Source organism: Bos grunniens, chromosome 22 (genome assembly GCF_055505025.1).
Source record: "Bos grunniens cultivar Pamir isolate PY7600 chromosome 22, Bosgru_T2T1.0, whole genome shotgun sequence".
Lineage (NCBI taxonomy): Eukaryota > Metazoa > Chordata > Mammalia > Artiodactyla > Bovidae > Bos > Bos grunniens.
In genome coordinates, this window is record NC_141186.1 from 37,572,222 (window position 1) to 37,593,128 (window position 20,907).

Sequence of the window (20,907 nt, forward strand, 5' to 3'; positions counted from 1 at the left end):
CCAGCCATCTCTTATCGTCCTCTTTCCTTTTATGAATACCTCAGGCATCCAGCGCGTGTACAGATGGCCAGGTATGCTCCTAGCTCTGCCAGTAATGCTGGCAGGACCCACAGACTGTCATTCATGGACTGGTGCTCAGTGTCTTCAACACACAGGAGATGGAGTAGGCGAAATGCACCCAAAGAGAAGCAGCTGTAAAGTCACGGTGGCCGCGTGTGGTTGCAGGAGGCGGGGTGGTGGGAGGAAGAGAGTCCAGGAATCTTGGCCCCCAGCCAAGGTGTCGACTGCACTGGACTAGCAGGGTTGGCTAGTTTTATTGTAGAATAAATTGTTGCTCTATAATGTAAATGAAAAATTAACTTATGTAACCAATCAAAGAAATCCCTGATTCTTTGTGCAAACATTCCACTCAGATAAGTTGAAGATTTATGTATTTTCTTTCAAAAGACCTTTTTCTGCACTAGACAGGGTGGGGAAAAAGAGTGCATGCTGAAGAGGGACGGGTGGTGAGGTAGAGGAATTTCCCTGATGGAAAGGCCACAGATGAAAATGTGTATTTGACAGATGTAGTGCTGGGTTCATGTAACTTTAAGGTAAAATGTAAGGTTTCAGGTAGACCGTTGAGAAGGTGACATTAAATATGCCCTTTTCCTTCTTAAAGAAAAGATCATTATCATCCTGTGCACATTATTTATTTATTTAGGTCAGTGTGAGGATGGAAGGAAGAGGAAGGAAAATGAGGGTTCAATTCAGTTCAGTCACTCAGTCGTGTCCGATTCTTCGCAACCCCATGAATCGCAGCACGCCAGGCCTCCCTGTCCATCACCAACTCCCGGAGTTCACTCAAACTCATATCCATCAAGTCGGTGATGCCATCCAGCCACCTCATACTCTGTCATCCCCTTCTCCTCCTGCCCCCAATCCCTCCCAACATCAAGGTCTTTTCTAATGAGTCAACTCTTCGCATGAGGTGGCCAAAGTATTGGAGTTTCAGCTTTAGCATCAGTCCTTCCAATGAACATCCAGGACTAATCTCCTTTAGGATGGACTGGTTGGATCTCCTTGCAGTCCAAGGGACTCTCAAGAGTATTCTCCAACACCACAGTTCAAAAGCATAAATTTTTCGGCACTCAGCTTTCTTCACAGTCCAACTCTCACATCCATACATGACCACAGGAAAAACCATAGCCTTGACTAGACGGACCTTAGTTGGCACAGTAATGTCTCTGCTTTTGAATATGCTATCTAGGTTGGTCATAAGTTTCCTTCCAAGGAGTAAGCGTCTTTTAATTTCATGGCTGCAGTCACCATCTGCAGTGATTTTGGAGCCCCCAAAAATAAAGTCAGCTGCTGTTTCCACTGTTTCCCATCTATTTCTCATGAAGTGATGGGACCAGATGCCATGATCTTCGTTTTCTGAATGTTGAGCTTTAAGCCAACTTTTTCACTCTCCTTTTTCACTTTCATCAAGAGGCTTTTTAGTTTCTCTTCACTTTCTGCCATAAGGGTGGTGTCATCTGCATATCTGAGGTTGTTGATATTTCTCCCAGCAATCTTGATTCCAGCTTGTGCTTCTTCCAGCCCAGCGTTTCTCATGATGTACTCTGCATATAAGTTAAATAAGCAAGGTGAAAATATACAGCCTTGACGCACTCCTAGGAGGCTCCAAATAAGACCTCTGATCCATTAGGCTACAGACAGAAAAGAAAAAAGAGGATTGGAAGTCATATCTGGCATGCTGAGCTTCCCAAAGAACCAGTTAGCTGATCTGAGCAAAATAATGTATGTGCAGGGCTTTTTTTCCATTGTCTTTCACTCATAGTGAAAGGCTCCAACATCACTGCAGATGGTGATTGCAGTCATGAAATTAAAAGACGCTTACTCCTTGGAAGGAAACTTATGACCAACCTAGATAGCATATTCAAAAGCAGAGACATTACTTTGCCAACTAAGGTCTGTCTAGTCAAGGCTATGGTTTTTCCAGTGGTCATGTATGGATGTGAGAGTTGGACTGTGAAGAAAGCTGAGTGCCGAAACATTTATGCTGTTGAACTGTGGTGTTGGTGGGTATGAGGTGGGTAGTGAGAGGCTAATGCCATGGAGAATTAGCCATTTTGATTTAGGGAGATGTCCAAGCAAAACAAAACAGTATCTTTTCCCTGCTCAGCTAGTCCCGAAGGCATGATTGAGACTGCTGACTTGTAGGCTGTTTTATACTACTTTCCCAGGCAATACTGCTGGCTTTGTTGGCACAGCCATCCTGGGAGGCAGGGAATGGAGGAATGGTTTCTATAGTTGAACACAAGTGGATTCTCTGAGCAGGTCCTGCTGCTGCTGCTGCTAAGTCGCTTCAGTTGTGTCCGACTCTGTGCGACCCCATAGACGGCCACTAGGAGCCCCACTAGGCTCCTCTGTCCCTGGGATTCTCCAGGCAAGAATACTGGAGTGGGTTGCAATTTCTTAGTCTGGCTCAAGTTATAATTACAAAGTCAAATCTAGGACAGGAGCCCCATCCCAGAATCCTAAACTAGGCTTCTTACCGTTGTGGTACTAAAGCCTTAGAAATAACTGAGATGTTAGGGCATCTCTGTAAGATAAAGCACTGAAAGCCTGTGGGGGTTAAAATATACACACACCCACATATGTAATGTACATATGCATGTATGTATATGAATGCACATTTATTGTCAATCTAAGTAAATAAAGGACTCCCCAATGGCTCAGCAAGTAAAGAATCCACCTGCAGCACAGGAGATGCAGGAGACCTGGGTTCCATCCCTGGGTCAGGAAGATCCCATGGAGAAGGAAATGGCAACTCACTCCAGAATTCTTGCTTGGAGAATCCCATGGACAGAGGAGTCTGACAGGCTACAGTCCATGGGGTCTCAACAGTTGGACAGGACTGAGCGTGCACACAGGAAGTAAATAAAGGAGAAAATAACCAGGATAATAAATGTGAACTGTCTCTGCCCTGGTGTTTAGGAGAGAATCCGTGGGGACTGTGGAAAACTAGAGACTGTCCCAGGGAGGAGGGCTGCCTGTTCAACTCTAGCTGATCTCTGCTTCTTGGGGACTTGAGCTCAAGGTGGCCAGATCTTCAGAGTCCTTTTTTGGTTTTACTTTTTTTTTTTTTTTTTTTAAGAGAAGCTATTGTTCAGATTTTGGGTTGGCAAACCACAACCTGCAGATGAAATTCAGCCCAGCACCTGTTTCCATAAAGTTTTATTGGGAGATAGCCAAACCCTTCTGCTTGCAGGGTATTAGCTTAATGGCTGCAGCAGCAGAGTTGAATAACTGTAGAGTCAGGGACGATAGGGTTGTCAGAACCTCCCATACCTTCTACTTGGCCCCTTATAGACAGAGTTTTCTGACCTCTGGTGTAGACTTAATTAAACCCTCATGTGGGCCAATTGCCATGTCCATACATCTAGCCTGCCATCTTGGACCCTCAGAGGCCTCTCTTACCCTTGCTCACTCCTTCTTCTTTTTGTGAGAGTTGGGTTATAAAGAAAGCTGAGCGCTGAAGAATTGACGCCTTTGAACTGTGGTGTTGGAGAAGACTCTTGAGAGTCCCTTAGACTGCAAGGAGATCCAACCAGTCCATCCTAAAGGAAATCAGTCCTAAATATTCATTGGAAGGACTAATACCGAAGCTGAAACTCCAATACTTTGGCCACCTGATGCGAAGAACTGACTCATCTGAAAAGACCCTGATGCTGAGAAAGATTGAAGGCAGGAGGAGAAGGGGACAACAGAGGATGAGATGGTTGGATGGCATTACTGACTTAATGGACATGAGTTTGAGTAAATTCTGGGAGTTGGTGATGGACAGGGAAGCCTGGCATGCTGCAGTCCATGGGGTCGCAAAGAGTTGGACAGGACTGAGCAACTGAACTGAACTGAGCAGTTCCTAGCGATCACTTAGACCCCTGGATCTCATACTTACAGCCCACTTTCAGACTCCTTTGGAGGAGTCTGAAACACTGGGATGAACAGGCTCCATGTTCAGATTCAGCAGGTCTGGGTAGGGACTGACACTCTTCCTGGTCCATGAGTTCCCTGGGGAAGCTGGTACTGCTAGCCTGAGGTCACACTTTGAGAAGTGTGTCACACTTTGAGAAGGCCCAGTACTCCTGGTCTTCAAGCAGGAGATGGAGTTGACCAAGAAAGATGAATAAAGTCTCTAGAACCCCTAAGAAAGACTGAGCATCTGCATGGCCCAGAAAGGGGTGGAATGAGTTCTCTGGAGTCTCAGAGTTTTGGAGTTGCTCTGTTTGCTCAATTAGAAGAGCATCCCTTGGAATTCCTCCGGACTCAGCTCCCTTAGCCTGAAAAGAGGCTCTAATTGTATGAAAAGTGTTCAGTACAGGGAGACCTGGTTTGATTGCACTTTGTTGGGCTTAGCAGATACTGTGTTTCTTACAAAGTGAAGGTTTGTGGGTACCCTGCCTTGCGCAAGTCTGTCATTTTTCCAACAGCATTTGCTCATTTCAGGTCTCTGTGTGTCACATTTTGGCAGTTCTCGCAATATTTCAGGCTTTTTCATTGTTATTACATCTGTTATGGTGATCTGTGATCAGTGATCTTTGATGTTACTGTAAAGGTTAGGATTCACTAAAGACCCGGATAATGGGTAGCATTTTTTGCAATAAATATTTTGAAGGTATATGCATTTTTTTAGACATACCATTGCATACTTAGTAGACTACAGTGTAGTGTGAACATAACTGTGCATTGAGAGACCAAAAAACTCATGTGACTTGCTTTGTTAGGATATCCACTCTATTGCAGTAGTCTGGAATGGAGCCTGCAGCAGTGTCATGAAGAGAGGCTGTAGCTCACTAATCCAGTGTTCATGACATTTGTGAGAAGCACAGGAACTTGTCCATTAGTCCTGGAGTACCTTGTTTCTCCAGCCGCTCCCCTTGACCTGTCACTTTCTTAGTGGTATAATTGCATGCTCCCATACCTGGCCACACCCAGGGCCCATTATATTTAGATCACCCCAAACCTAGGATGCATAGAATGAGAAGAGTTAGATGAAGGCTGGCAGTTACTAGTGATTTTGATTTCAATAAGCTTCAGTTTCTTTACCTGTGGTAAAGGAATCTTGATATAACTTTGAAGGGTTGTCAGGAGGGTTCAGTGAGATGATGTGTGTGTGTGTAGTAAGTGTTACCTATAAATCTGGCTTATAGTCCCTCCACTAATGCTGAGCGCCATCACCTTGGATATCCCAAAGGACTTCTGACCTCTGGAGTGTCTGTGGGTACCACCTGGTACCTTTGATTCGGCTTTGTCAGAGCATCCCTCCAAGAGGGATCCCCGTTTTCTCGGGGCAGCTGTCTCCGTCTAATCACTGACCATGACCTTCTTTCATTCTTCATGTTTCTGATTGCCAGTAATAAAGCTCTCCTCCTTGCCACTAGCTGAACCCCTCTTCTCTGCTTCTTTCTGCATGGGCTCCTAGCAGCCCTTCCTTCCACAACTGCCCCAGCTGTGAAGAGCTAAGCACCAAAGACTCTGCCAGCCTCGGCCCCAGCAGGGCTCCACGCATGCCATTTAAGGGAAGAGGAATGTGGCTCCTGCCAGATGAGTCAGGGGCTGCTACCGCAGAGCAGGGGTGCTAAATAATTCACCACAGCAGCCTGCTCTGACATCCATCTGGGCCTGTCCCCTTGTGACCCTGGAGACGCACCAGCAGGGTTCCTGCTTACAATGGTGTCCCGGAGAGCAGGCAGAATAAACAAAGCAGCAGGCAAACTGCCCTGGCCGTCAGTGGCTCTGCGGGCCTCAGAGTCAGGGAAGAAGGCAGGCAGGGTTGGGGGAGTGCTGATCTGAGGGTGCTGACGGCCACTCCAGTCAGAGGGCTTGGGATGGTGCCTCACTGTCCTGACTCTAGTACGTTTGCACTCAGACTCCGTTAATGTTTTTTAAGAACCTGCTCTGTGCTTGGTAATTTTGCCTGTATTATCTCGTGTAATCCAGAAAGTTCCTTGAGGCAGCAACTATCAGATGAAGCTCATGAGAAAAAGCTAGTAATAAGGTGCAGAGTCAGGGTTTGACCTTGGACATACCCCACCTATCACTCAGAGGTTCCTGGCCATCAGGGACATTTCTCTCTCCCCCAGACAGTGATTCTCCCGGAGTTCAGACTCCCACATGTTAGGCCAAACATTACCCATTTCTCTGAAGTGACTCAGGTTATGGTGGATAAGTAAACTTCTACCATTGCTCGTTTTGGCTGGAAATTCGAGTTCAGGTGTATTTTGTGTGTTTGTTTTTGTAGTTTGAACTTAGTGTTGGCTTGGTCCTCTGCTGGCTAGGAGATGGTGTTCACGGTTGAGGGCCTTGTCCTATGAACTTCCTCTCTAAGAGAATGTGAGGGTCTTCAGGCAAGGTTCCCAGGTTCTCCTCCAGGGCCTCATTGAGCCTGGAGAATAGTGGAGGAATGGGAGCACAGGCCTGGAGGAGTAGAATGATGAATTGGAACAGAACCAGATGCTGGTGAGGCTTTTTCTCACCTCAGCATGTCAGGAAGACTTGGTTCTGCAACTCTAAGAAGGTAATTTTGCATAATACATCACACGAAAAACCTACCTTCCTAGCCACTCTCATTAAATGCACAGTTCACCTCAGTGTGATAGCTGGGCAGGTCTCCGATTTCTGTTTTACAGTTGATAATATTAGTACCTAACACTTACCGAGTGTTCCTGGTGTGTCTGAAGCAGTGCAGAATGCCTTGCAAAGATTGTTTGAACTCCTATAACAAGAAAAGAGATTACAATCAGTTCTCACCATTTATTCACATTTTTCCAAGAAGGCTTCTAAAGAACCGAGAGTTTAAGTAATTTCCCAGTGGCGTATAGACCACAAGAGCCAGAGCCCAGAATCAAACACAGACTTCCTGATTCCATTTCCAGGACTAGTCCCATTATAGTTGGACTTTCTTTCAAACCAAGATAAATTAGATGCCCTTTATAGCGAGCTATTTATAGATGTTAAAGAATACTTAAGATGAAAAGGAGCAAGGGTGGAATCCAGCACAGAGGGTTGAGGGATATGCATGCCACATCTACAGTTCTCAGCCTTTCATCTCCATCAATCATCTGCCTGACAACAGTCACAGGTGTGACAGTCTCCCAGGGCTGTGATCAGCTTCTGAGGAAACTACAAAAAAAAAAAAAATGTTATATGGAAATATAAGACTGTGGTTATCCATAATTGTCACAACCATGAATGAATCATCAGCTGTGGCAATTTACAGTCGGCCATGTCATGGCTCAGTGGTAAAGAATCCACCTGCCAATGCAGGAGATGTGGGTTTGACCCCTGGTGGGGGAAAATTCCCTGGAGGAGGACATGGCAATCCACTCCAGTGTTCTTACTTGGGAAATCCCATGACATAGCAGCCTGGCAGGCTATAGCCCATGGGATTGTAAAGAGTTGGACATGGCTGAATGACTGAACAACAGCATGACATGCATAAGACAGGCTGCTGGTCATAGGTATTCCATTCATTCAACCTGTATTTACTGAGGGCCTACTATGTGTCAGGCACTGTTCCAGACTCTGCTGTTAGGGCACTGAGCAAAAATGACAAAACTCTGTCTCCACCCCGCACCCCACCCCGCCCCGCCCCTGCAGCATGGAGCTTACATTCTAGGGCTTGGTAGGGAATCAGACCATATAGCAATATACACAAGTAAAATGTGTAGTGATTTCAAGTGTTAAGTGCTGGAAATTAACTTCAGAATGGCAGTGTGAGGAGTATGGCAGACCCTTTAAATTGATCAAAGAAATGGTTGTTTGCCGTAAATTATTTGTTTTTTAAAAAACACAGAAAAACAAGCATTTATGCCTCAGGGTATTGCTGAAGACAATAGAACAATCAGAGAGCAATTAGCGGAGACTAATAGCTGGGTGTGATACCAATAAATACAGACCAGAGGCAGGTGCTCAGGGAGACTGTGCTCATGCCCTCTGAGGAGCAACATCAGAGGCTGTACACTGCAGGGAAACATACTTCACTCAACTTGACTAGCCAGTCACTAGACAAATAAGCAAATAGCAACAAGGTCCTGGAAAAAGGGAGAGGGAGTTAGTGTTCAGAGTTGCTCCAGTGTATTATCTAAAATGTTCAGCTCTCAAAAACATATCATGAGTCATCCATAGAAACATAAAGTGTGATCCATAGACAGGAGAAAAAGAAGGCAAAAGAAACTGTCTGTGAGGGGATATAAATGCCAGATTTACCAAAGACTTCAAAGCAGCTATTAAAATATGTTCAAAGAACTATAAGAAACTATATCTAAAGAATTAAAGGCAAGCATGGTTACAGTGTCTCAGCAAATAGAGAATATCAGTAAAGAGGAGTTTTAAAAGAATTATTTTAAAATGGAAATTTTAAAGAGTATAATAACAGAAATGAAAAATTCACTAGCAGATTTAATGTGGAGAGAGAATCTGCAAACTTGAAGATGAATCAGTAAAAAGATTATTCTGTCTGTAGGGTAGGGAGAAAAGAAGAAAAGAATGAGGGGGAAAAAGCAGAATCTTTGAGAAATGCGACATACCCTTTAAGTATACTGACATATGCATAATGGAACCAGTAAAGGAGGGAACGGAGAAACAATTATTTCAAGAAATAATAGTGGAAAACTTCCCAAATCTGATGCAAAAATATTAGTCCATACATCCAGGAAGCTAATGCACTCCAAGTAAATAAATCAAAAGACAGCCTCACTGATACCATCTTAGTAAAAATATTGAAAAGTGAAAAGAAAATCTTGAAAGCAATAGGGAAAAAACAGCCAGTCACATTCAGGGGAACCCCAGTAGGATTAACAGCTTATTTTGCAATCTTGACAAAGACACTAGTAATAGTTCCTGAAAAGGTTAAACAGAATTACCTACCACATGACCCAGCAACTCTGTTCCTAAATACATACCCAAGAAAAATGAAAACATAATCGCAAAAACTTGGACACAAATGTTCATGATCGCATTATTGATATTCATCAGTATCATAGAAACATCCCAGTGTCCATCAGTTGATGAATGGATGAATAAAATGTATGTTCATACAATGGAATATTATTCATTCATAGAAAAGGAAGGCGGCTCTGGTCTAAGCTGCAACATGGATGAACCTTGAAAATATCACACTAAATGAAAGAAGCCAGTTACGAAAGGTCACATATGATTCCATTTATATGAAATGTTCGGAATAGTTAAATTTCTAGAGACAGAGGTAGATTAGTGTTTGCCTTGGCCTAGGACCGTGGGGGCACATGGGGAGTGATGCTACTTGCCAAGAGGTTTCTTTCATGGTTGGGAAAATCTAGAATTGTATTCTGATAAGGGTTGCACAGCTCTGTGAATATACTAAAACTTACTGAACTGTGTACTTTAAATGAGTGAACTCTGTGGTTTATAAATTATCTCAATTTAAAAATTGCTTATAAGATTGCTAGGTGCTGTGGAGAAACATAAAGCAAGGAAAAGGTTTGGTAGTATTAGGAAGGTGGGAGGGGGGACAGTCACCGGCAGAATAGGGAGCCCTCACTGAGGTGACATTTTTAAGACTTGAAAAGACAAGAGATGGGCCAGGGTACCATCTGCAAGAAGAATATTTCAGGCAGAGGGAAGAGCAAGTGCGAAGACCGCTAGGCAGGCATATGCCTGGTATGTTTGGGCACTGGTGTTTGAATGACAGCAGGGCGGAGAGTAGCCAGAGGAGGTGTCAGAGAAATCACGGGGCAGAGATCTCAGGGGCCTCATTCTGAGAAGAGCGGCGTTGATGGGTTTTGAGTGGAAGTGTAACATGCTCTCATGTGTGTTTTCAGAGAAACACTGTGGTCACGGTTTTGTGCATAGACTGAAGGGGCAAAAGTAGAGGGGAGAGTTGATGGTGGCTCGCATCTCCATCCAGGAGAAAGGTGGTAGTGGCTTGGAGCAGGGTGAGAAGAGTGGAAGTGGTGGAATGATGTTACATTCTGCCTATGTTTTGAAGGTCGAGCCATCAGGACTAGTCAAAGGTTATAATATATTGAGTATCAGGGGTCAGATAGTAAATATGTCAGGCTTTGCTGGCCAGTCTCTGTTGCAACTACTAAGTTCTGTGGAAGCATGAATGTAGCTGTAGATGATAAATAAATAAATGGGTAACATTATGTTCCAATCGAATGCTGTTTGCAAAAACATGAAACATCCACTTGGCTAGTGGGATGTGGTTTGCCAACTCCTGGGTGAGGTGTCAAGGGCAAGAGGAAGAACAGAGTGAAGGGTGACTTGAAGGTGTTTTCTTTTTAACCAGGAAAGATGCAGTTGCCATTCACTGAGATAGTGAATACTGCAGATGGGCAGATTTGCTGGTGGGGGAGGAGGGTGGTATTAAGAGCCGATATCTGGACTTGTTAAATGTGAGAAGCCTTTTAGACATCCAAGTGTAGATGTGACCTTGGCAGGTGGATCCATAATCCTTGTATTCGTGGAATAAGCATGGCCTGAAGTTGGCCATGGAGGTGGTGTTTAAGATCCTGGAGCAGATGAAAGAAGTGAATGTAGATAGAAAAGAGAAGAGGTCTCAGGACTGAGCCCTGAGGTAATCCAGTGTTCAGCTGTCAGGGAGGTGAAGAAGAACAGCCAGAAGGTAGGAGTAAAACCGAGAGACTGTGACATCCTAGAGGCTAAACTAAGCAAGTCAGAGAGATTCACTCCATCTTTTCCTTTCCCACTCACAAAATCGTGTTGGAATGCACATGAGCAGAGAGATGTTCTTACAGGAATAATCCAAAATCCCTCTAATTTCTAGAGGAGAAAAATCATTGTCAAACTTTATATTCATTCGGCAAATATGCATTAGCTATCAGGCCACTGGCCACTCTACTGGGTGCTCAGAATAAAATGGTGGGCCAGAAAAGGCAGGTCCCTGCTCTCAGCGATGTACAGTCTAGTTAGAGAGAGACACTAATGAAGTTATCATTAACATTGAACGTGGATGGACCAGAACTACATCCACAGTTGTAGAATCTATGTAACAGGACACGGGTTCTAACGGAAAGGACACACATCTAAGACAGCAGTACTGTGAGTTTTGTACAGAGGAATTCATCTAATCTGGATGACCAGGGAACCGTCTACATTTTTTGTCTGTTTTTAATAGTAAGTTAATCCCAACATATTGCACCCTTATTGGGACACAGCTGCTTTTTGAAAGGTTGGCTGAGAACCTTTGAATTAGAGGAAGAAATACGAACTTGATCATCAGACCCAGGACCAAGTCTTAGTTGTGGGTCCTTGTGTCATCCTTTTATCCCTTTTGAACCTCAGTGTCCTCATCTGTACAACAGAGGATAATCAGAGCTCTGATCTGGGATCAAATGAGAGACTGTGCGAAACGCCTGAGTTATAAATCCTTCCCAGTGCTTGCAAAAATCAGTATGTCAGTTTACACATCTGTGACCCTCTGTGTCCAGGATAATTTTCTCGACAGATCTCTGTTGCCAGTTTGGTATTTTATGAGGCAGAGTCATTTTTCAGTCTTTTCCAGGGCATCCTCCATTTTCCCAGCATTCTCTCCCAAAAGAAGGATACAGGAGCTTGAGTGCCTGCATTTAGAAAGTGCTGGAAAAGTGAAGCACCCTTGTGCAATTCTTGGCTGTTCTCCTGGCCCTTTACATAGAGAAAATTCAATTTCTTATTCTGCTGTTAAGTGAAAATTAGTAGTTACAAAAAGCTGCTGTAATAAGTGCAGCTTTCTTTATCTAAAACAAAAGTAATGAAGTAATGTTTGCTAGCACACACTGTCACTTTAACAGTATTTTCATGGAAATGTGTGATGGTAAGCATGTTTAAATCATTGACGCAGTTTTTAATCTTTTGGGGGAAGGGAGCAGTCTTTCATTTTGATTTGCCCACACTTGCTTGTCCATATTTCTCCTTTTAATTAATGTAATTAAAAGAGGATAAAAGGCTATGTTGAAATTTTGTGCATTAGATTATTGGGATCAAGAATAATTAAAATGTATGAAATGTGGCTGGTTCCTGTGTGGTGGAAAAAAAAAAAAGGAAAAGGAAGGCCTCTTTCTTTTTTGGATTTAAAGTGTGTCAGGTTATTTTTCACAAGATGCAGAATGTGTCTATGGTCTGAGACGCATTTATGATGATGGAACCTGGTATAAATGGGTGAGAAAAAAGGGGTGCTATCGAGGGGAGTAATTCTTACCTTTATCATGAACAATTTTATCATTTACGGCTGCATTTCTTATTCTTGCTCCCTTCTGTGAAAACCCAGTGGGAAATAATAGTATATCCTGTTATATTGTTAGATGTGAAGTGCTTTACAAAGCCCTTCATACAAAGTAACTCATCTGTCTCCATTCTATAGATGGAGAAACTGAAACTTAGAAAAGGTGATTGGTTGTTAATTACCAAGGTCATGCAGCTAGGAGGTAATAGAGTTGGATTTAGATTCAGGTCTTTTTGTTGGGCTCTTTCAAGGACAATGCCCACCGCCTGTTGGAGGAGGCAGCTTACTATAAGTCTGAATTGGAAAAGTAGTTAGAATCTCTTGAGAAGAATCTGTTTCAGGTATTTCTATTTTATGAAGGCAGTTCCACCTTTGGGTGTCTTGTTTGCATTTACCTGCAGTAGAGAAACTCAAGTTGCTTTTTTATTTTCTGTATGCTTACATGGGTTATATGTTGTTGCTTGGAAGTTAATTAAAATCTAAAATATTTTGTTTTCTCCCTGTTGGGGCAAAACAGATGCAGTTTTGATCTCTAGTATTCATTTAGGACTATTAACAGTTCTTCACTGTTAAACATACTTTTAATAAGACATCGTGGGTTTAGGAGATTGTGTTATTTTTTTTTTTTAATGAATTTACATGGCAAAAATAAAATTTGACAGCTGTGGTAGGCATTGGTAGGACTCCTCATAATCTGTTCTTTTCCTCTTTTTTTCGGGTATACAAGTCCCAGTCCCTTTGCAGTTGGGTGAGGTCATGGAACTTGTTTGACCAATAGAACTGATGTAATTCACCTCCAAGCTGAGGCACCTAAGAGCATCTCCAATTGTCTCTTCTTCTTTTGCTGCAACCTAGAAATTATGTGTTGAGATCACAGATACACAGGAAAGAAGCAGACTGGATCCCCAAGTCGCTGCTTGGAATGGAGGTGCCTGGAGAGGCTCTGGGCCTCCAACCAACTTTGAGTGAAAAATCAATTTTCTTTGTGTTAAATAACTGAGATCTATGATTGTTACTGCATAATAGCCTAGCCTATCCCAACTAATGTAACAATTTTTGGTCAACCTCCTCTTCTTCATTTTGAAAATTTTACTGGATTTTGAAATCTAAATGTCAGAGAACCAATCTTGAGTAGATTATTTAAAGCTATGTAAAACAATCTCTCTCTCTTTATATATAGTGTATATATACACTATACACATACATACTATAAAGTTTTAAAAAAGTCTTTAAAAATATATAATAAAATATGTATTATATACTTAAAATTTATAATATAAATAAGTTTTCTATACAAAATTATATAACTTGTAAGTTTTAAAGAATAATAAAATACATATTATATACTTAAAGTTTATACTACAAATAAGCTTTATATATGAAGTTATATAAATTACAAGTTATAGTAAGTTTTAAATAATACATTCTTTTAAAATATATAATATATTTATGGTATGTGTATAAATATCAACTATGCATACATACCATTTTTAATAAAATTAAATGAATTTAAGACCATTATTAGATAAGTGTTTTGAAACTTGGTAATATCCCTTATAGTAGTTAAGATTTCACAATTTCACGGCCAGAGGTATTAGTGTAAACTAACCAGGTCCGGGGCTGTCTTGATCTCTGTAAAGTGCTCCTAAGAGCAAAAACACTGCCGTTGTTCTGAGTAACCCAGGCCAGTTCATATCATCTTCAGATTCAAGCATCTTCCTTAGATCCAAGTGAAATCCCTCTTTAGTTCATTGAAAATCCATTCCTCCTTATTTTACATCTATGGAGATGGAGATAAAAAATTGTTCATTATGACTGTCCTCATTAAAGCCCTTCATCTCAGAGGCCACAGCCCTTGTCATCACTTACCCTTCTCTTCTGCGAGATAACCAGCCATGATTCGATTACCCTTTCCCCATAATCCTCTAACAAGATTTTGACTAATGCTGGTGGAATGGAAAGATGATTTGATTTTTCTCGCATGTGTGAAGCGGTCTCTTTTCATAACCTGCCAGTGTCCTGTTGGTGCTTCTGCAGGGGAGTTTTCTTCTGCTCTGTGCGAGCACTTTTCCCTTAGGTCTGTACCCTTGCCCCATCTGCAACACCCTCTCTACCAGCTAAAATTTGACCATGACACTTTTAGCACTCTGTTCATTTAGGACTTCTGGATTTTGTGTCATGCTTATTAGTAAGACCTTTCCCCTATAACCTTGGTTTTTCACACCCCCCCCCGCCCGCCACCTCAATTTTTTTTTTTTTTTGACCTTCATGATTCAGATCACATTCTTCTTGATTCCTGATGACTTCAGCCTCAATCAACCTTGGCTTCTTTGTCTCTCTTCTTGTATACTATATGCAATTATGGTCATTTGTGTAAAAATAATACTGTGCTATCTCAGTAGAAGGTGTTGAAGGTCTCATATGTGTTGCCAGTTCTCCCCTCCTCCACCCCCAAGAAGTTCTCTGTCATGAACCTGCGATTTCACTTTGTTGTGTCAAAACAGGATGAGCTTCATCCCTATTTACCAGGCCTCTAAATTTCCAAAATAGTTGTTGCCTCACCGTGTCCAATTCCTAATGGCATATTTTCCAAAAATCCAGAATAGGATAATATTGTCCAGGATGAAAATAATTGTCACAAGGAATTATTGATCCCTGTTTTGTGATTTCAGCCATCTTATGCAAGGGTAATGCACAGCCCTCCAGCTCCCCACCTCTGAGCTGCACTCACAGAGCACACCCTGTCAAAGGGACATTAGCCACGTAATTTTGCACCACCACCCTCTCCTGACTGCAATTAGACCTTCAGGAACTCTGCAGTCGCCTATCATAACATGCATCACACTCTAATTGCTTGCTTAATTGTCTTCCCCTCTGACTTCTTGGCTTTTTAAAGGCAGAGCCCATGTCTTTCTTGGTCACCATGATGTCCCTAAGGCCTAGCACACAGACTGACAAACAGGAGCTCATTTAATAAGTGGATGGTTCCATGAATGAATGGATGAAGAACCCAATGCTTGCCAGAAACACAGCTGTCTCTCTGTGTTGTGTAGAGTCAGAGGAAGGAGACCTGTGGGGCTTCTTGGTCATTTCCCCTGCTTTCTTTCCAGTTTCATAGCAATTGAAAAGTATCTGTGTTGCTTCATGGAGGAAGACTGTGTCAGCAGCTCACTTAGGTGAAACTTTTGAGTGGTGCCCTAGGAATGGGGAAGATTTGGCTGTTTTCTGTTTACCCACTTTCTCCTGCCTTTTGAAGTTTGGTCATTAACAAGTAGTGCCAAAATGAATAGTAACTGAAGGGCCATCACTTCCACGACCAACAGCTAACATTTATTGAATGTTTGCTGGGTGCTAGGTCCAGTGCTAAGGACTTCACACTGAGGATTATTTGCTCCTCAAAACAGTTCTGCAAGCATAAGCTCCTCTTGTTTTAGATAAGAATATAAGGTCCCCAATCAGACAGCGAATGTTAGAGCCAAGGTCTGACCACAGGCACTCCATTCCAGACCCCTTGTCACACCCTCCCCTCTTATGAAATGGATGGTCACATGCCAGATTTATTCCAGGTGAAGATCAATCACTTTCACACTTGCTGCTCTGCATTCCTCTTCATTGCTTCCCTGTCCATCACTTATGATTTGCTTCTCGTGATTCTCCTATGATCTTGACAATAATAAGTACATCAAAGAGGCTCATCTTCAGATGAAGAAACTGGGGCACAGAAAGCTGAAGCTACTTGCCCATGATCAACACCGGAGTAGGGTGTCACTGCTTCCACTTGGCCATTGGTGGCCCCAAGCTGGTCTGTTTGATCATCTCAAAGGATATTGAGAAGCAAATGCTTCCCCACGTCCTCTGAGTTCTGTGTGATGGAGACCTGAAGCAGAGTCTGACTCATTGGCTTGTATTCAGTTTCTATTAGTAAAAAGTTTTTCCAGGTCCCACAATTTTCACCATGAAAGGTTTTCTGTGAAGCAGAGAGAAGCAATTTGAAATAAGTTATTAAGCATTATTAATACAATTATGTATAACAAAAGACACAATTTAACTTCCTCATATCCGACAAAGAGATTCATTTGAAGCTTCAGGAACTCCAGCTGGAAGGGCAGAGCTCATGGGGGTGGGTTCTCCAGGCAGGGGCATGGAGAGTGTGGGCAAGGAGCTGTGCTGGCTGCTTTGTCCACAGGGACGCTTCTGCATGATGGAATACACCTCTCCCTAGCTCCTCCCTCACCTCCACCTGAGAACCCCACAGTGCATCCCATTGCAGGCACAGAGTCCAGCTTACTGCCTAGACAGCACTGAAAGAACAATTGATTTTAAACAATAAAAGAGGACTAGGGATACTCGGAGAAGAGATACAATGGCCAGCCCAGTGGAAGGAAAAGCTTAGTGCTTTTTTTTTTTTTTTTAACTTTACCCAAAATATCAGAAATAACTGTTACTTACTGTTGTGCTTGGTCACTCAGTCATGTCCATCTCCTTGCAACCCCATGAACTAGAACCTGCCAGGCTTCTCTGTCCATGGGGTTTTTCAGGCAAGAATACTGAAGTGAGTTGCCATTTCCTTCTCCATATTTAGACTTCCCTGGTCACTCAGCTGTTAAAGAATCCACCTGCAATGCAGGAGACCCTGGTTAGATTCCTGGGTTGGGAAATCCCCTGGAGAAGGGAACAGCTACCCACTCATGTAGTCTTGCCTGGAGAATTCCATGGACAAAGGAGCCTGGCAGGCTACAGTCCATGGGGTCACAAAGAGTCGGACACGACTGAGAGACTTTCACTTTACTTCTCCATATTTACCGTTGCTGGTAATTGTGTTAGTCCTTGCCACATTTCCACCCAGTATTTTTACTTTATTGAATTAGAGCAAACATGTACCTATACCCATACATACACTATTCACATACATACTATAAAGTTTTAAAAAACGTATTCATGGCACAGAGTAGGTACTCAGAAAATATTTATTGAATAAAAGGATGGTACAGATGAAGAAACTGTAGACCCTAAGTGTGGAAGCAAAGTCTAGCAGGAAGCAAAGTCAGGATTTAAACCCAGGGCTATCCAGTACTATAAAATTCTTTCTTCCTGACTGTTTGGATAGGCCTCTTTGTTGGTACAAAAAGATGGAGATTGAAGACCCAAAGGTCTTTAACAGAGCTGTAGACTAAAGTCCAGGAAATGTGTATTCTGGCCCATCCTTGCTGGAATCCCTCTGTGGCCCTGGAAAAGCTGCTTCTCCATCCAGAACCTCACTTTCCTAGTGTGAAAAGTGGAGAGATGAAAGTTGTGCTTTCTGAGGTTCCAGTGGCCCTCAGAAGCGTCTGGGAAGCTTTCTGGTTTGTCATCTCTCATACTTACTTGGCGCTGGGGTCAGGCTTGACAGAGTGGCCAGTCCAACAGCCAGGCACTTGAGGAAAGCAGTCATTTGTGTTTTATCTCAAGGTGCACAAACATTCAAGGATGACATAGCCCCAAGCCAGAAAATTCTCTGAAATGAAAGTTGGAGAGAGAAGAGAAAGAAAAAGAAAGTAGAGACAATTGGGGTTGGGGGAGAGCTCTGATTGCACCCTGCGTTGATGCAGCACATAATCTGAAACAGGCGCTCAGGTTCATAACTGTGCCCAGATCTGGTCCCTGGCACATAAGAGCACAGCCTTTAAAAAACAACAAAAAAAAAAGGTGTGCATCTTTAAAGCCTCTCTTCTCCTATGTGATATTTTTGTACCCCTTTGGAGGTTGTGTTGCTGGGGCGTTTGCATCCAGCAAAGGCTTTCTTCGTCCTTCCTGGCTTGGGGATTATTGATTTGGAAGGCGAGGCTAATTTACATGTAAATAAATCTCAGCGCTGGGCAGAGGGGACGGGACATCCAGATGCCGTGACTGACTTGCTGACGTCACGGCTTCATTAGCATGCGGAGGATGCGAGCACTGCAACAGCGACTTCGGCACCACCAGCAGCTCCGCCGACAGTTATTAGTATTTCTCGGCGGAGCTGCACAGTTCCTGGTTCTGTGTCTTGAGCTCCGCGACCAGCTGACTGGTTGCCCCCAGGTCTGGCTCAGGATCAGCTGGTGACGCTGAAGCTGGGGTCTGTGACTTCCTGCAGATTGTCGTGAAGAAGGGGAGTTCATATGAAACTGGGGTTCTCGCGAAGGCGAACGGATCCGAAGGGAGAGAAGAAGTCACACTTTTTCCCCTGCCTGGTGGATCCCAGGAGGGTCTGAATCCAGCAGTGCTGTTTCTGTGAGCGAAGGAAGAGCACCGCGGGCTCCGCTCCTGCTGCTGCTGGCCTCAGGAAGGGTCCTGATTTGGAAAAGGGTTTCCAGAAAAAGATGCTTTGGCTGCCTGCCGTCCTGCTTGCCTTCTTAGGAGCCAGACTCAGGGGAAAAGTGAATTGGGGCAATTGACAAGCTCAGAGGGTCTGGCGGAAGCTTCTATCCAGACTGGGAATTTAACTCTCCCTTGAGGTAGGTAAGAAATTTGTTGGAATTCACGAATTGAACAACAGTGTATTTTCTAGGAAGGATGAGAAGGCTAGATCTAGAGGCTTTGCATGGGGGGTGGGCAGGATATCAGGGCTCTGTTATCTTGGTGGCGAGGCTGTTTTCTGTGGTCCTCTGGCACCTTTGCCCTTATCATGCTTATTGGAAAACTCAATTGCACAGTGACATTTCACAGTTCTAGGGAGTCCTGAAGAATCACTTAAGTCTTAGTGCTTTAGAGGCAGCTTTTCTGTAAAAGAAGTGCAGCTGTCCTTAAAAAAATAATAATACTAAAAGGGGAGAGGGTTTAAAAACCAAGCACACACCTGGCTGTGTGCTTGCATTTTGGCTCAGGATGTCAGAAACCATTAGAGGCTCTGGGAAATGAAGACTTAAGTGAGACTTCCAGGCGAAGAAATGGCGCTGGAATTATTTAGGTTTAATTTTAGCTAGTGCTTTCAGATTAGAAATGGTGACAGAGCTCCAGAATATGACCGCACAGCCCGGCTGAAACACATGACTCAGTGTGTTCTCTACATTGGGTTTCAGAGTGGAGTGTTCACAGTGAGCTCTCCTCAGCTCTCGGTTTCCCCAAAGCCAATCACAGCATCCCTCATCTGCCATGAAGGTCTTGGTGATGAAAGACAGATTTTTAATCCTATTTTTTTTGTTGTTGTTGTTATGTTGTCTTAGAATGTGCTGAGGTCTGATGGGGCTTTTATGAGCCATAAATAATCCGGGCTGGGCCAGATGACAGGGGGAAAGTGGTCTGTACCAGCTGTGATGCCATCCGCTGGTCCAGGCGTGGCTCTTGTATAACTTCCCCATGTATGCGATTTCCCCGGAGAGTTCTGCTTCTAGTCAGCGCATCCATGGCCAGTCGGGGGAGGGCTCCAGTGTGCTATGACTCTGTAGACAAGGCCTGTCTTGTACCAGAGCTGCAGCTTGCAAGGCTGCAATTTGCTTTGCTTGAATATCTCTTCCCAGAGAGTGTTTTAAACCATCTCAGGGAGACTTAAACTAAATGAAGCAGCCTGGCCTCCTTGCTGGAGGCTGAATTGGCTACTCTAATCCCGTTTTCCAGAAGGCTTCCTGGCTGCTGATGGCTTTCACAGATGGGTCAGGATGAGTGTCCCCTTGGGCCCCAGAGCAAGTCACAACTTTTAACAGAATTACTGTATTTTGGAAATTTGGATTTTAATGCCTCCTTGAGTGCTTGTAAAGGTTTTGACTTTCCGTCAAATGTTCTTTCCCCTTGGAAATTCTTTCTCTCTTTTTTTTAAATGTGAAAATTAAAACATGTTGGCTCCATCAGACATTACAGCCTGTAAACAATCGTGGGGCCGCCAGAAATGGTAAAATAGCATTGTTTGAAATGGCAGGTTTGTAAAGGTTCACCATGCAATGTGGGGGGGTGGGGAGAGAAATATTGGAAGGAAGGTGCATTCACGGAAGCTTGAGGAATGAACAGGGAATTTCGCAGTTAGGCAGTAGGGTATGATGTTTATCATCAAGGACTCAGACTCTGGATTCAGAAAGAGGTGAAAATACTTGAGCTACCTTTCTGAATATTGTTTCCTGCTCATGTAATGAGAAGAGCAATAGAACCAACAGGCAGGTGTAAGGATGAGGTGACATAGGAAAGCACCTAGCACAGTGCTAGCTAGCTACATAGTAAATGTCCAGTGAAAGTTAGCTATTACTGTTGTTACTGTTGTCATCGTTAGCTTTTTATCATCATTTTAATAAGTGTAGTTGCTAAAAAAAAAAGACAACCCACTGAAAAGACAGTATGCTCACATCCATTTGCATGCAGAGAGGTTCAGCCAGCAGCAAAGGTGCCATCTTCAATCACTGTAATGTCCCAAACCATTCCCACTCAAAGCCACTTCCCACCCTACTGACTGAGTTGACATAATAAAGTGTATTGTCTGTCTGCTGTATTTTGCAGAGCTAGAAGTGACCTGATGCTATGATGAAAATCATCTCATCTGCTGGGGCTCAGGCACCTTTAAAGAAGTTCTCTTGTTTGACTGCCGACAAGTCTCATGTAGACCATTAGAGTATCCAAATTAGAATCTATGCACTTCTGGGTTTCTGTGCATATGTGTCTTCTGATCCAACATTGCATGTGTAGGAGGCCTGCCTTTTCTTTCTTCTTTCTGT

The 20,907-nt window shown here is 43.3% G+C and overlaps 1 protein-coding gene across 6 annotated transcripts in view; it reads left to right on the top strand.

Moving 5' to 3' along the window:
* Positions 1 to 20,907, top strand: part of PRICKLE2 (prickle planar cell polarity protein 2) — a 392,599-nt gene that overhangs the window by 250,818 nt on the left and 120,874 nt on the right. The window contains exon 1 of one of the 6 annotated variants that reach the window (XM_086367031.1): positions 18,172 to 18,726. The exons of the other annotated variants lie outside the window; for them this stretch is intronic. The gene's annotated coding sequence lies outside the window, so the exon portion shown is untranslated. Of the gene's footprint in view, positions 1 to 18,171; positions 18,727 to 20,907 lie in introns of those variants that run through there. 6 annotated transcript variants of the gene reach the window in all.